The 13,996-nt window shown below is 41.6% G+C and overlaps 1 long non-coding RNA gene across 1 annotated transcript; it reads right to left on the bottom strand.

The window, feature by feature from the left end:
- Positions 1 to 2,898: 2,898 nt before the first annotated feature.
- LOC116540575 lies at positions 2,899 to 13,996 on the bottom strand. The gene is made up of 3 exons (XR_004264500.1): positions 13,641 to 13,996; positions 7,431 to 7,441; positions 2,899 to 2,910 (listed from the first exon to the last, which is right to left on the bottom strand). It is a non-coding gene; the product is annotated as an uncharacterized LOC116540575 (long non-coding RNA).

A 13,996-nucleotide genomic window follows, 5' to 3' on the forward strand; every position in this document is an offset into this window, starting at 1 on the left:
TTGTGCATATTTAATGTGTACATCTCAAGGAGTTTGGGGATAAGTATACAACTGTGAAACCATCACCATTATTAAGGCCATAAATATATCCATCACCTCCCAAAGTTTCCTCCTGCCCTCTTTATTATTATTTTTGGGTGTGTGGTAATAACACCTAATGTAAGATCTAGTCTTTTCCAACATAGTATAGTAGACCTCCAGAGCTTATTTATCTTGCATAACTAAAACATTGTACCCTTCGATCATCACTTCCCGATTTCCCTCTTCCCCCTACTCTCTGCTTGTAAACGTTTGACTGTTTTAGATTCCACATATAAGTGAGATCATGCAGCATTTGTCTTTATCCGCCTGACTTATTTTACTGAACAAAATGCCCTCCAGGTTCATCTGTGTTGGTACAAACGACAGGATTTCCTTCTTTTTTTAAAGGCTGAATAATATTCCACTGTGTGTATGTACTATGTATACTTCCTTTATCCATTCATTCACCCATGGACATTTAGGTTGTTTTCATATCTTGGTTATTGTGATAAGGCTGCAATGAAAATAAAAGCACCAATATCTCTACAATGTACTGATTTTCTCTCTCTTGCTTGTGGTATTTTGTTTTGTTTTGTAGTTAAAGATGGGGTCTTTCTCTGTCACTCAAGCTGAAGTGCAGAAGTCTGATCATAGCTCACTGCAGCCTCAAACTCCTAGACTCAAGAGAGCCTCCTGCCTTGGTCTCCCAAGTAACTAGGATTACAGATGTGGGCCACTGTGCCTTGGTCTTGGTTTCCTTTCTTTTGGATACATATCCAGAACTATGATTCCTGAATCATAGGGTAGTTATCTTTTTAGTTTTTTGAGGAAACTCCATACTTTTTCCCGTAATCGCTTTACCAATATCCATTCCTACTGATTGTGTATAAGGATTCCCTTTTCTCCGCATCTTTGCCAGCATTTGTTATCTTTGGTTTTGTTTTAAATAACTGCCATTCTAACAGATGCGAGGTTATATCTTTTTGCAGCTTTGATTTGCATTTCCTTGACAATTAATGATGTTGAACACCTTTTTAATACCCGTTGGCCATTTATATGTCTTCTTTTGAGAAATGTATATTCAAGTCTTTTGCCTATTTTTAAATCAGTTTATTTGCTTTTTTTGTTCTTTACTTGTATGAGTTCCTTGTATATTATGGATATTTACCCCTTATCAGTTATATGGCTTGCAAATATTTTCTCCTATTCCATAAGTTGCCTTTTCATTTTGTTGATTGCTTCCTTTGCTGTGCAGAAGATTTTATTAGTTTATTTCATTAGTTTATTTTTGAAAGAAAAACTATACTCTTTAGCAGTTGCCCTTCATTCCTCTCATCCCTCCAGCCCTGAGAACCACTAGTCTTCTTTCTGTCTCTCTGGATTTGCTGACTCTGGACATTTTATATAAATGGACATTTTATACAACCCATACAATATGTGGCCTTTTGTGTCTTGCTTCTTTTACTTAGCTTAATGTTTTAAAGGTTCATCTACGTTGTAGTATATATCAGACCATCATTCCTTTTTATGGCTGAATAATATTCCAATGTGTGGATATATGGATATAACAGATTTTGTTTTTCCATTCTTCAGTTGGTGGACATCTGGATTGTTTCCACTTGAAAGATCTTATGCTGCTATAAATATTCATATTAAAGTTTTTGTGTGGACATATTTTTTCCTTTCTTTTGGGTATATACCTAGGATTGAAATTGCTAAGTCTTATGGTAGCACTCTATGTTCACCTTTTTAGGGAACTGCCAAATATTTTCACAGCAGCTACACAATTTTGCATTCCTATCAGTAACGTATGAGTGTTCCAATTTCTGTACATTCTCACCAACATTTATCTTCCAAATTTAAAAAAAATTATAGCCATCACAGTGTGTGTGAAGAGGTATCTCATTGTGGTTTTCATTTGCATTTCCCTAATGACTAGTAATGTGGAGCATGTTTTCTTGTATTTATTGGCCATTTGTATATCTTCTTTGGAGAATTGTCTATTCAGAACCTTTGCCCAATTTTTAATTGGGTTGTTTGTCTTTTTATGGCTGAGTTGTAATGCTTCTTTATGTAGTCTGAATAGTAGATCTTTTCAGATATGTGATTTATGAATATTTTCTTCTATTCTATGTGCTTTGTTTTCACTTTCTTGACAGTGTCCTTCGATGCACGAAAAGTTTTAGTTTTGATGAAGTCCAATTAATTTGTTTTTTCTTTGTTGCTTATGCTTTTAGTGTCATCTGCCTGCTTTTTTAAGGCAGCAGTTCTTGATCTTTTCTATCCTATTACCACTCCAGCCCCATCTCCAATCACTCTATTGAAAGTCTTTATTCCCAAGCAAAGAAATTAAAAGCTGACTTTTCTGAGAACTTGTTGATAAGCTTCCCGGCCTTCTGCTATGATGTGGTTAATTGATGGGAAGCTGTGAGACCAGACCCAATCACAGTGGGATGGAGGGAGGCAGTAGCAAATTATATTTCCATAGTTCTACAACACAAATACACTCAACTATTTCCATTAGTAGTTGAAGGTTGTTATAATATAGTTGAAGAAATGTCACCTTTGCAGTGGCTAAACAATACAAACATGGAATATTTTTCAAATGACTTTAGTATCAATGGCAATAAATGTGGTTGTTTTAACGAAAGCACTAAAGGCAAAAATAATATTGGTGTGTTATTTAAAAATAACCATAACTGATGTGAACACCCCGTTTCCCACCAATCCTAGACTGAAACCCATATTATGTATGCCTCTAGGTTTCTTCTCCATGTCTTTGAGGCTGCCTCCCACTACACTTTTTTTTTTGAGACAAGATGTCCCTCTGTCACCCAAACTGTAGTGCAGTGGTGCGATCTTGCCTCACTGTAGTCTCCACTTCCCAAGCTCAGGTGATCCTCCCACCTCAGCCTCCTGAGTAGCTGGGACTACACCATGCTTGGCTAATTTTTATATTTTTTTTGTAGAGACAGGATGTATTAATCAGAGGTCTCTTGAGGGACAGAATAGGAGATATGTATATATGAAGGGGAGTTTATTAAGGAGTATTGACTCACACGATCACAAGGTGAAGTCCCACAGCAGGCCATCTGCAACCTGAGGAACAAAGAAGCCAGTCTTAGTCCCAAAATCTCAAAAGTAGGGAAGCCAACAGTGCAGCCTTCCGTCTGTGGCTGAAGGCCTGAGAGCCCTGGCCAACCACTGGTGTAAGTCCATGAATCCAAATGCCAAAGAACTTGGAGTCTGATGTTCGAGAGCAGGAAGCATCCAATACAGGAAAAAGATAATGGTCAGAAGACTCAGACAGTCAGCTTCTTCCACTTTCTTCTGCCTGCTTTTATCCTAGCCACGCTGGCAGCTGATTGGATGGTGCCCACCCAGATTGAGAGTAGGTCTGCTTCTCCCAGTCCACTGACTCAAATGTTCATCTCCTTCGGCAACACCCTCAGAGACACACCCAGAAACAATACTTTGCATTCTTCAATCCAGTCAAGTTGGCACTCAATATTAACCACCACATGGGATTTTCCCATGTTGCACAGGCTGGTCTCAAACTCCTGAGCTCAAGCAATCCATTCGCCTCAGCTTCCCAAATTGCTGGGATTACAGTGTGAGCCACTGTGCCCAGTTCCACTTTACATGCCCAACTTTTACTGATTTTTAAAATCCAGCTCACTTCCTTCATGAAGCTTTCCCTGACTTTCCTCATCCTTTAACCTCAAAGCAGCCTGAGGCGAGGGGTGCTAGTCGAACTGTGTGTGGACTGATGGCTTGCAAAGAGCCAAGTTTCAGGATGAGGAGATAGAGAAAGCCTCCAGTTGAGAGAACCAGGCCTAAGAGGAGTTTGATTTTATAGATCAGGGGCAATCGAATAGTGCAATGGTGAAACACTTAGTGACTAATATGCTGTGACCTTGGGAAAACTGTTTGCTTTCTCTGTACTTCAGTTTCCCATCTGTTCGAGGAGATTATATTAGTATCTACCTCACAAGCATGTTAAGGAAATTAAATTAATTCGTAAATGCAAAGGACTAAGGGTGATGCTCCATTAGAGCAGTTTTTGACAAGTAATGTGTACTTGTTACAGGCTTTATTTATATATTTAAACATTTTATTTGGTCTTCTCATGTGAGAAGCCCGGGGCAGATCTCAAGGGCTCAATTTCCATTCCACAGGAGGTTCTCACAAATGGTATAACATGCACAGAACACACTGGGATATGGGAGGTAGCAAAGACTCCTGTACCATAGCAGTGTCTCTAGTAACATTTGGATACAGAATTTTGAGCAGACATAAAAAATCCAAAAATATCCACAAATAAATGTTTAGAATTAATAGGCAACATCATTTATATAGACCAGCAACAAATAGAAAAAAATTTACATGATAAAATTGACAATTGCAACAAAAGCGTCAATTATGTAGAATTTAGTATAACAGAGGATGTACACAATCTTCACAATGAATACTACAGGGCATTGCTGATAGACATTTTAAAATATCTGGAGAAATGGAGATATATATCATGTTCATGGATTGAAAGAGTCAATATTGTTTAGATGTTAATTCTCCCAAAATTGATCTACAGGCCCAATGTGATTCCAATAAAGATAACAGTAGGTTGTGTGTCTGTAAACTGATAAGCTGATTATGAAATTTATATGGAAATGCAAAGGGCTGAGAATATGTAAGACAATCCTGAAGAATAACAAAACTGGGGGCACTTACACCACCTTATATCAAGATTTATAAAGCCTCAGTAATTTAGTCAGTGTGTTATTGTCACAAGGATATAAAAAATATTCCTGAACAATGGAACAGAGCAGAGAGTCCAGAGACTGATCCAATACATTTCAATTGACTTATGTCAAAGATGAAACTGCAGTGCAGTGTAGGAAGGATGGCCTTTTTAATGGTGCTGGACCTCACCACTCTTCTCAGATCTGAAGCAAAGCACCACTTTTTGAACTCTGCCCATGATTTGTACCAATTTGTCAATTACATCACCAAAGGAGAAAATATCAGAGGAGAGGACTGGGGTCCTTATTTGGTTTGGACATTTGTCCTCTCCAAATCGCATTTTGAAATGTGATCCCCAATGTTGGAGGTGGGACTTGGTGAGAGGAGTCTGGGTCAATGGGAGTGGATCCCTCATGAATGGCTTGGTGCCTTCCTTCTAGATATTAGTGAGTGCTCACTTTGAGTTCACATGAGAGCTGGTTGTTAAGGGCAGCTGGGGACCTCCCCCTTTTCTCTCTTGCTCCCTCTCTTGCCATGTGACACTACACCTGTTTTCCCTTCACCTTCTACGATGAGTAAAATTTCCTGGGGCCTCTCCAGAAGCTGAGCAGATGGTGGTGTCATGCTTGTGCAGCCTGCAGAACCATAAGCCAAATAAACCTCTTTTCTTTACAAATTACCCAGCCTCAGGTATTCCTGTATAGCAACACAAAATGATCTAATACAGTTCCTAAGAAACACTAACATATGAGGGACCCATGGAGAAAGGAAAGCCCAGAAAACAGAGTAAGAAGGAGTAGTCAGAGACATAGGAGACCAATTAGGACTATGTGGGAATCTGTAAGCAGAGAAAATAGAGTGTTTCCAGAAGAAAGCATTTACTATGCCCAGTGCTGCTGAGAGTAAGGAAGGTGAGAATTGAAATGAGTCCCTGAGATTTGGCTAGGTGGAAGTTGTTGATGGCCTTGAAAAAAGTTGTTTTGATGGAGCAGTGAGCTTTGCAGCCCGACTGGAGAGATTTCGGGAAAGAAATGGTGGAACAGAAGTGGATAGAAGGAGGCCGAGCATGGTGGAGAGAAGGAGGCCTGGCGTGGTGGCTCCTGCCTGTAATCCCAGCACTTTGGGAAGCCAAGGCGGGCGGATCACGTGAGGTCGGGAGTTCAAGACCAGCTTGGCTAACATGGAGAAACCCCATCTCTACTAAAAATACAAAATTAGCTGGGTATGGTGGTGCATGCCTATAATCCCAGCTACTAGGGATACTGAGGCATGAGGATCACTTTAACTCGGGAGGCGGAGGTTGTGGTGAGCTGAGATCGCACCATTGCAGTCCAGCCTGGGCAACAAGAGCAAGAGCGAAACTCTGTCTCAAAAAAAAAAAAAAAAAAAAGAAGTGGAGAGAAGGAGTCTAGACTATTACTTGGAAGAGTTTTGCTGACACAAGGTGGGGGCAGCTGGCGGGACACGTAGAGTTGAGGGAAGACATTTTTTGTAAGGATGTGACCAACAGGGTTGTCTTGTGTTAATGTGATGAGGCCAGTGACCATAACAAATCATGTGGCTGACTTTATTTTAAAAACTGTTCATGAGTTATCTTATTTGATCCTCACTGACCCTGTGAGGTAGGTAGACGCAATTATTAACCCGAGTTTACAGCTGAGGAAACAGGCTCGGAGAGATAAAGCAACCTAGCCTAGGTTGCAGAGCTAATAAGTGGCAAACTAGGTTCTGATCCTAAGCAGATGTCACCAGAGTCTAGGCTCTTAGCCAATGTACACAACATTGCCACCCAGAGAAGAGGAAGTAAATGGAAAGACTGGAGAGAAAGAAAGGTGAGAGGGGATTCGTGAGGTGCTGAAACTCTGAAGATCATGGGAAACAGAATCCAGGGAAGGGGCTGACCTAGGATGGAGAGAGGGAGGACCTCTCTCTAAGTGAGACACACAGCTAGGAAGTGGCCGTGATGGTTAATAATGAATGTCAACTTGACTGGATTGATGGATGCAAAGTATTGATCCTGGGTGTGTCTGTGAGGGTGTTGCCAAATGAGATTAACATTTGAGTCAGTGGGCTGGGAAAGGTAGACCCATCCTTAATCTGTGTGGTCACCATCCAATCAGCTGCCAGTGTGGCTAGGATAAAAGCAGGCCGAGGAATGTGGAATAACTAGATTGGCTTAGTCTTCCGGCTTCCATCTTTTTCCCATGCTGGATGCTTCCTGCTCTCGAACATCAGACTCCAAGTTCTCCAGCTTTTGGACTCTTGGACCTTCAACCACAGATGGAAGGCTGCACTGTTGGCTTCCCTACTTTTGAGGTTTTGGGACTCAGACTGACTTCCTTGCTTGTCAGCTTGCAGATGTCCTATTGTGGGACTCCACCTTGTGATCATGTGAGTCAATATTCCTTTATAAGTTCCCTTTCATATATGCACTAACCTATTAGTTCTGTCCCTCTAGAGAGCGCTAATACAGAATTCAAACCCAGGACTCACTGCAGAGAGTCGATTGCAGAAAACAGAAAATGTCTTCGTGGGCTTGTAGATGAGGAGCAAGGCCTGGTTTGCTCCATCATGTCAAACATGAAGCTACTTTAGGGTAACCCAGAGGAAACTGGTGTTATTTTTCTTTTTCTTTTTTTTTTTTTAAGCAGCCAGCTTCCATGCACAGAGCAGGCAGCTGGGAGACAAAGGATTAGTGCTCAACTCCAACTCTGCCACTGACTCACTGAAGGGTTAGCAAGTACATTGTCCTCAGCATCTATCTAGGCTCAACCTTTCTTACCTGTCTTGCAGCCTATACAACACAACCATAAGTAAGTGACCACCCCCACTTTCTGTTTTACTTTAGGCCCTCTAGGATCATCCAGGCAAGTCCACCCTGCCCCAGATCTCCCACTTTTATTAATTCAACAAATATTTAATTGCATTCTTTTTATTTTCTTTTCCTCTCTCTTTTTAATTAATCAATTAATTTATTGACTTATTTTTAAGACAGAGTCTTGCTCTGTCACCCAGGGTGGAGTGCAGTGGTGCAATCTCAGCTCACTGCAACCTCTGCCCAACAGGTTCAAGCAATTCTCCTGCCTCAGCCTCACGAGTAGCTGGGATTACAGGTGGGCACCACCATGCCCAGCTAATTTTTTGTATTTTTAGTAGAGGTGGGTTTCGTCATGTTGGCCAGGCTAGTCTCAAACTCCTGACCTCGTGATCCACCTGCCTCAGCCTCCCAAAGTGCTGGGATTACAGGCGTGAGCCATCGTGCCTGGCGCTCTCTCTTTAATTTTGAGACAGGCTTTCGCTCTGTTACCCAGGCTGAAGTCCAGTGGCACTATCTCAGTTCACTGCACCTTCGAACTACTGGGCTCAAGTCATCCTTCTGCCTCAGTCTTCAGAGGAGCTGGGACCACAGGCACCTGGCTTGATTGCTTTCTTTGTGTTAGGCACTATGCCAGTGGCTGGGAATCTAGGGGTGAACAAATCGGACAAGGTCTAGGCCATCAGGAAGCCTGTGGTCTGCAGGGGGCCACAGGCCAAGAAGAAGCAACTTCACAGGATGCTCGAATGAAAGACTGTTATGAGTGCTATGAGGTTAAAGGGCAGAGTACTGTCCTGGAGAGCATGAAAGGATGGCTGAGCTACTGCCAACAGGACGGTCAAGGATGATGTCTCTTGAGGAGGTGGTGTTTGAAGAGAGACTTGGATGATGTGAAGGAGGCAGTCATGTGATGATCTGTGGATAGAGCATTCCAGGTTCAGGAAATAGTAGTAATAAAAGTGCTGAGGCAGGAGCAAACTTCACATGTTAGAGGGATGGCAAGAAAGCCAGTGTAGCTGGGTGGAGAGAATGAGGAGAAGAAAGGGAGATGAGGTCAGAGAGGTGATGGCCAAATAATGGCTTCCTCACAAGATGCCCACACCTTAATTCCTGGAACCTATGAATATGTTAAGTAACATAGCAAAGGGGACTTTGCTGAGGTGATTAAGGTTACAGGCCTTAACATAGGGAAACTAATCCTGGATTAACCAAGTGAGTTCAGTCTTGTCACGTGAACCCTTAAAGCAAAGACTTTTTCTGGCTGGAGTCAGAAGAGATGCAGTAGAAGTCAGAGAGATTCAAAGTGTGAGAGTGACTGGACATATCATTACTGGCTCTGAGTTGTAGGGACCATAGTCAAGGACCAGAGAGCAGTCTCTAGGAGCTAAGGGTAGTTCCTGCCTGATAGTCAGCAGGAAAATGGGCACCTCAGTCTTACAACAGCAAGGAAATGTATTCTGCCAACAACCTGAATGACCTTGGAAGCAGATTCTTCCCAGAGCTTCCTAATAAGAGTCCAGCCCACCAACCCCTTGATTTTGGCCTCGTGAGACTCAGAGCAGAGAAACCAGTTGAGTCCCCTCAGACTTCTGCTCACCTCCAGAACTGTGAGATAATAAATCTGTGTTGTTTTAAGCCACTGAGTTTGTGGTAGTTTTTACAGCAGCCTCAGGAAACTAATACATCATAGTAAGGAATTTAGATTCAATCTAATTGCCCAGGGAAGCCACTGGGAGGCTTTAAGCAGAGCAGTGACACAAGGGAACTTCTGAGGAGGGAACTTCTCTTTTGTGTCCTCACTCACGGCCTTGATGTTCCTGCCTTGTCTCATGCCTTTAAATACACTTACTATTTTGTTGACTCCCAGATTTGTATCTCCAACCCACTCAAGAGCCTTATCTTACTGCCTACTTAGCATCTCCACTCAGATATTCAACACTTTATTTCAAACAACTGTGCATGACCCAAAAAGAGCTCCTGACATATCTTCCCCTCAACCTGCTCTTCCTGCTGTTTCCCTTGCCTCAGTAAATGGCAATTCCATTCCTTCATTGGGTCAGACTCAAAACTTTTAAGACATTGTTGATTCTGCTCCTCATCTCATGCCCTACCTCTAATCCATCAGCAATTCAGGTCAGCTCTACCATCAGAAAACATTCAGAGCACAGTCACTTCTCACTACCATGCTGCTATCCTCCTGGTTTGAGAAACCACCATCTCTCATATGGATCATTGCAATAGCTAATTGCTTATCCTTTGGGCTCCTGTAGCTAACTGGCCACTAAGATTGGAACTCCTTCTATGGTAGGGAGCTGTTGCTGGGAAGTGGATGTCCAGACAGGACTATTTCTCAAGTTCTTGTCTATTCAGGTGGGACCATATGACTTGTTCTCACCATTGGGATATCAGCAGAAATAATATATGTCATATAAATTAAGATGACCATTATCTTATTTATAAGTAATAAGAAAATAAGATAACTAGTAATAAGAAAAAAGAAAAACATTTGGATCAAGGCGGCTAAGAAGCAGGTGTTTCTTATTTCTTCTTCCTCTACTTCTGTGGCTCAAAACTTAGAGGGATTTGTTCCCCTGCCAGGGGACATTTGGCAATGCCTGGAGACACTTTTCATTTTCATGACTTGGGGATGGGATGTGCTACTGGCATTTAGTGGGCAATGGCCAGGATACTGCTAAACATCCTACAGTATCCAGCACAGCTCCCCTAAACAAAGAATTATCCAGCTCAAAATGTCAACAGTGCTGAAGGTGAGAAACCCTGTAGGATAAAAATCTTTGGACCCTAGTGGGTGGCAGAACCACAAAATCAAAAGAATTTGGTTTCTCGAATAACTATGTGGAAGACCATCTACAAACCCGGAATGCTCATGTTGGACTGCTAAAGTGAATTAAACCACTGAAATGCTTAGGTTTGTTTGTTAATTAAAACATTCTTTTAAGTCATTCTCAAAAGAGCAGGCATAATGATCCTGTTGAAACATAACTCAGGTTATATCACTCTTCTGCTTAGAAACTCCCAATGTCTCCCCATCACAGTCCAAGTAAAAGCCAAAGTCCTTATGATGGCCTAAAAAGCCCTATGTGGCCGGGTGCGTTGACTCATGCCTGTAATCCCAGCACTTTGGGAGGCCAAGGTGGGTGGATCATGAGGTCAATAGTTCAAGACCAGCCTGGCCAACATGGTGAAACTCTGTATCTACTAAAAATACAAAAATTAGCCAGATGTGGTGGCGAGCACCTGTAATAACAGCTACTCGGGAGGCTGAGGCAGAGAATTACTTGAACCCAGGAGGCAGATGTTGCAGTGAGCCGAGATTGCACCACTGCACTCCAGCCTGGGCCACAGAGCGAGACTCCATCTCAAACAAAACAAAACAAAACAAACAAACAACAAACAAAAAACTTCTATGCGATATGGCTTCCCAATATTCTCCTGACCACGTCTTCTACCACTTTTCCCTATGCTACTGTGCTCCTACTAACCTGGCCTCTTTGCCTTCTTGAACCGTCTTGGCAGCCTCCAACATTAGGGTGCTTGCACTGGCTATTCCCTTTGTTTTAAATGCTCTTCCCCCAGACAACCACATGATGTCCTCTCTCAGCTTCTTAAAAAAATTATTTTTTTTTTTACTTCCACATAATCAGTGGAAGAATTTAATCATTTTATCAATCATTTATTTCATGTTTAACTCTTATTACATCTAAATTTAAAAGGATTGCTAAGAAGTTGTGAGGATTTGTGAAGCAGGAGTCTCTAGATTCTGGTACTTTCTTTTTTAAAAAAAAAAAACTTTCTAAAAATTAAAAAAAGTTTCAACAGCTTTTGAGGTACACCTGGTTTTTGGTTACATGGATGAACTGTGCAGTGGTGAAGTTTGAGATTTCAGTGCACTTGTCACCTTGATAGTGTACACTGCGCCCAATATTTAGTTTTTTTACTTTTTGCCCTGCTTCTGAGCCTCCATAGTCCATGATACCACTCAGCATGCCTTTGCGTACCCATACCTTAGCTCCTACTTATAAGTAAGAATAGAAAGTATTTGGTTTTCTATTCCTGGGTTACTTCACTTAGAATTAGAGCTTCCAGCTCTATCCAAGTTGCTGCAAAAGACATTATTTCATTCTTTTTATTGCCAAGTAGTATTCCAGGGTGCATATATACCACTTTTTGTTATTCACTCATTGGTTAATGGTCACTTAAATTGGCTCCATATCTTTGCAATTATGAGTTGTGCTGCCTTTATACAGTCAAGTGCAGGTGTCTTTTTGATAGAATGACTTCTTTTTATTTGGGTATATACCCAATAGTGGGATTATTGCATTGAATGGGCAGATCTACTTTTAGGAGTGTATAACCATTACTCTTTTACTACATCCACGCCAACGTTTATTGTTCTCTGACTTTTTAAAAATGGCCATTCTTGCAGGAGCATGGTGGTATCTCATTGTGTTTTTAATTGATTCCGGACCTTTCATTTATCATCTTTGTTTTGCTCATCTTCCTCTCTTCATCTGCTCCTCTCCAAACCAAGGACACACATGAAGACAAAATGAAGTCAGAACAACTGTCTGAGAGGTGTGTGGAAAGGAGGGAAAGAAGGGCAATCCTGCTCCTCGGCTTTATCGATAGTGGGAGGTGTTTATGGGTCAATTGCACACCAGCCTTGGGGCTTGTTAGGTTTTTTTTTTTTTAATCTTTCATTCTAGGTTCAGGGATATGTGTGCAGGGTTGTTACATAGGTAAATTGCATGTCATGGTGGTTTAGAGTACAAATTATTTTATCACTCAGGTAAAAAATATAGCATCCAATAGGTATTTTTTCAACCCTCACCTTTCTCTCACCCTCCACCCTCAAGTAGATCCCAGAGTCTGCTGTTCTCTTCTTTGTGTCTATGTGTTCTCAATGTTTACCTCCCACTCATAAGGGAGAACATGTGGTATTTGGCTTTCTGTTTCTGCATTAGTTCACTTAGGATAACAGCCTCCAGTGTCATCTATGTTGCTGCAAAGGACATAATCTCATTCTTTTTATGGTTGTGTAGTATTCCAGAGTGTATATGTACCACTTTTTTAAATCCAGCCCTTCATTGATGGGCATTTAGGTTGATTCCACCCAGTGGCTGTTGTGAATAACGCTTCAACACACATACATGTGCATGTGTCTTTACGATAGAATAATTTATATTCCTTTGGGTATATACCTAGTAATGCGATTGCTGAGTTGAATGGTAATTCTGTTTTAAGTTCTTTAAGAAATCACCAAACTGCTTTCCACAATGGCTGAACTAATTTACACTCCCACCAACAGTGTAAAAGTGTTCCGTTTTCTCCACAACCTCGCCAGCATGTTATTTTTTTGACTTTTTATTAACATCCCCTCTGACTGGTGTGAGATGGTATCTCATTGCCCTTTTGATTGCATTTCTCTAATAATTAGTGATGTTAAGCATTTTTTCATATGCTTGTTGGCCATTTGTATGTCTCCTTTTGAGAAGTGTCTATTCATGTCCTTTCCCACTTTTTTATGACGTTGTTCATTTTTTCTTGTTAATTTGTTTAAAATCCTGATAGATTCTGGCTATTAGACTTCTGTTGGATTCATAGCTTGAAAAATGTTCTCCCATTCTGTAGGTTGTCTGTTTACTATGTTGATAGTTTCTTTTGCTGTGCAGAATCTCTTTAGCTTTATTAGGTCCCATTTGTTCTTTTTTGTTTTTATTGCACTTGCCTTTGGCATCTTTATCATGAAATCTTTGCTGGGCATTATGTCCAGAATGGTATTTCCTGCATTACCTTTCAGGGATTTTATAGTTTGAGGTCTTACATTTAAGTCTTTAATCCATCTTGAGTTGATTTTTGTATATGGTGTCAGGAAGGTGTCCAGTTTCAATCTTCTGCATATGGCTATCCAGTTATCCCAGTATCATTTATTGAATAGGGAGTCCTTTTCCCATTGCTTGTTTTTGTCAGGTTTGTCAAAGAGCAGATGGTTGTAGGTGTGTGGCATTATTTCTGTGTTGTCTATTCTGTTCTATTGGACAGGAAGGCCACCGTCCTTCCCTGTGGAATTGCTGAAATCTGGCACCTTGTATGCTGGACCTGGGCTTGCGGGGAGGCTCTTTCTCACCCTGGCCTCCAGTGCCCACCAGGAGGATCTGCACAAGATGCCCAGCCCACTAGAGCACTTCAGCCTTTTATTGAGTGGGGCAAGTGCTGGGCTGTGGTCGTGGCCTGACGGCATCTGCCCCAGACCGCAACTCTGTGTGGGAGGCCATACTCCCTCAGCTAGCCACTGGGGCCACCACCCTGACCACCACTGTGCTACTCATTGTTACTGCCTTGTATGAGAAACTGATTAAGCCTTCGTGGCTGTGGTTGGCTGACGTGGGGTCTGTG

Source organism: Sapajus apella, unplaced genomic scaffold (genome assembly GCF_009761245.1).
Source record: "Sapajus apella isolate SASKATOON/1434 unplaced genomic scaffold, GSC_monkey_1.0 scaffold142, whole genome shotgun sequence".
In the NCBI taxonomy this organism is placed as follows: Eukaryota; Metazoa; Chordata; class Mammalia; order Primates; family Cebidae; genus Sapajus; species Sapajus apella.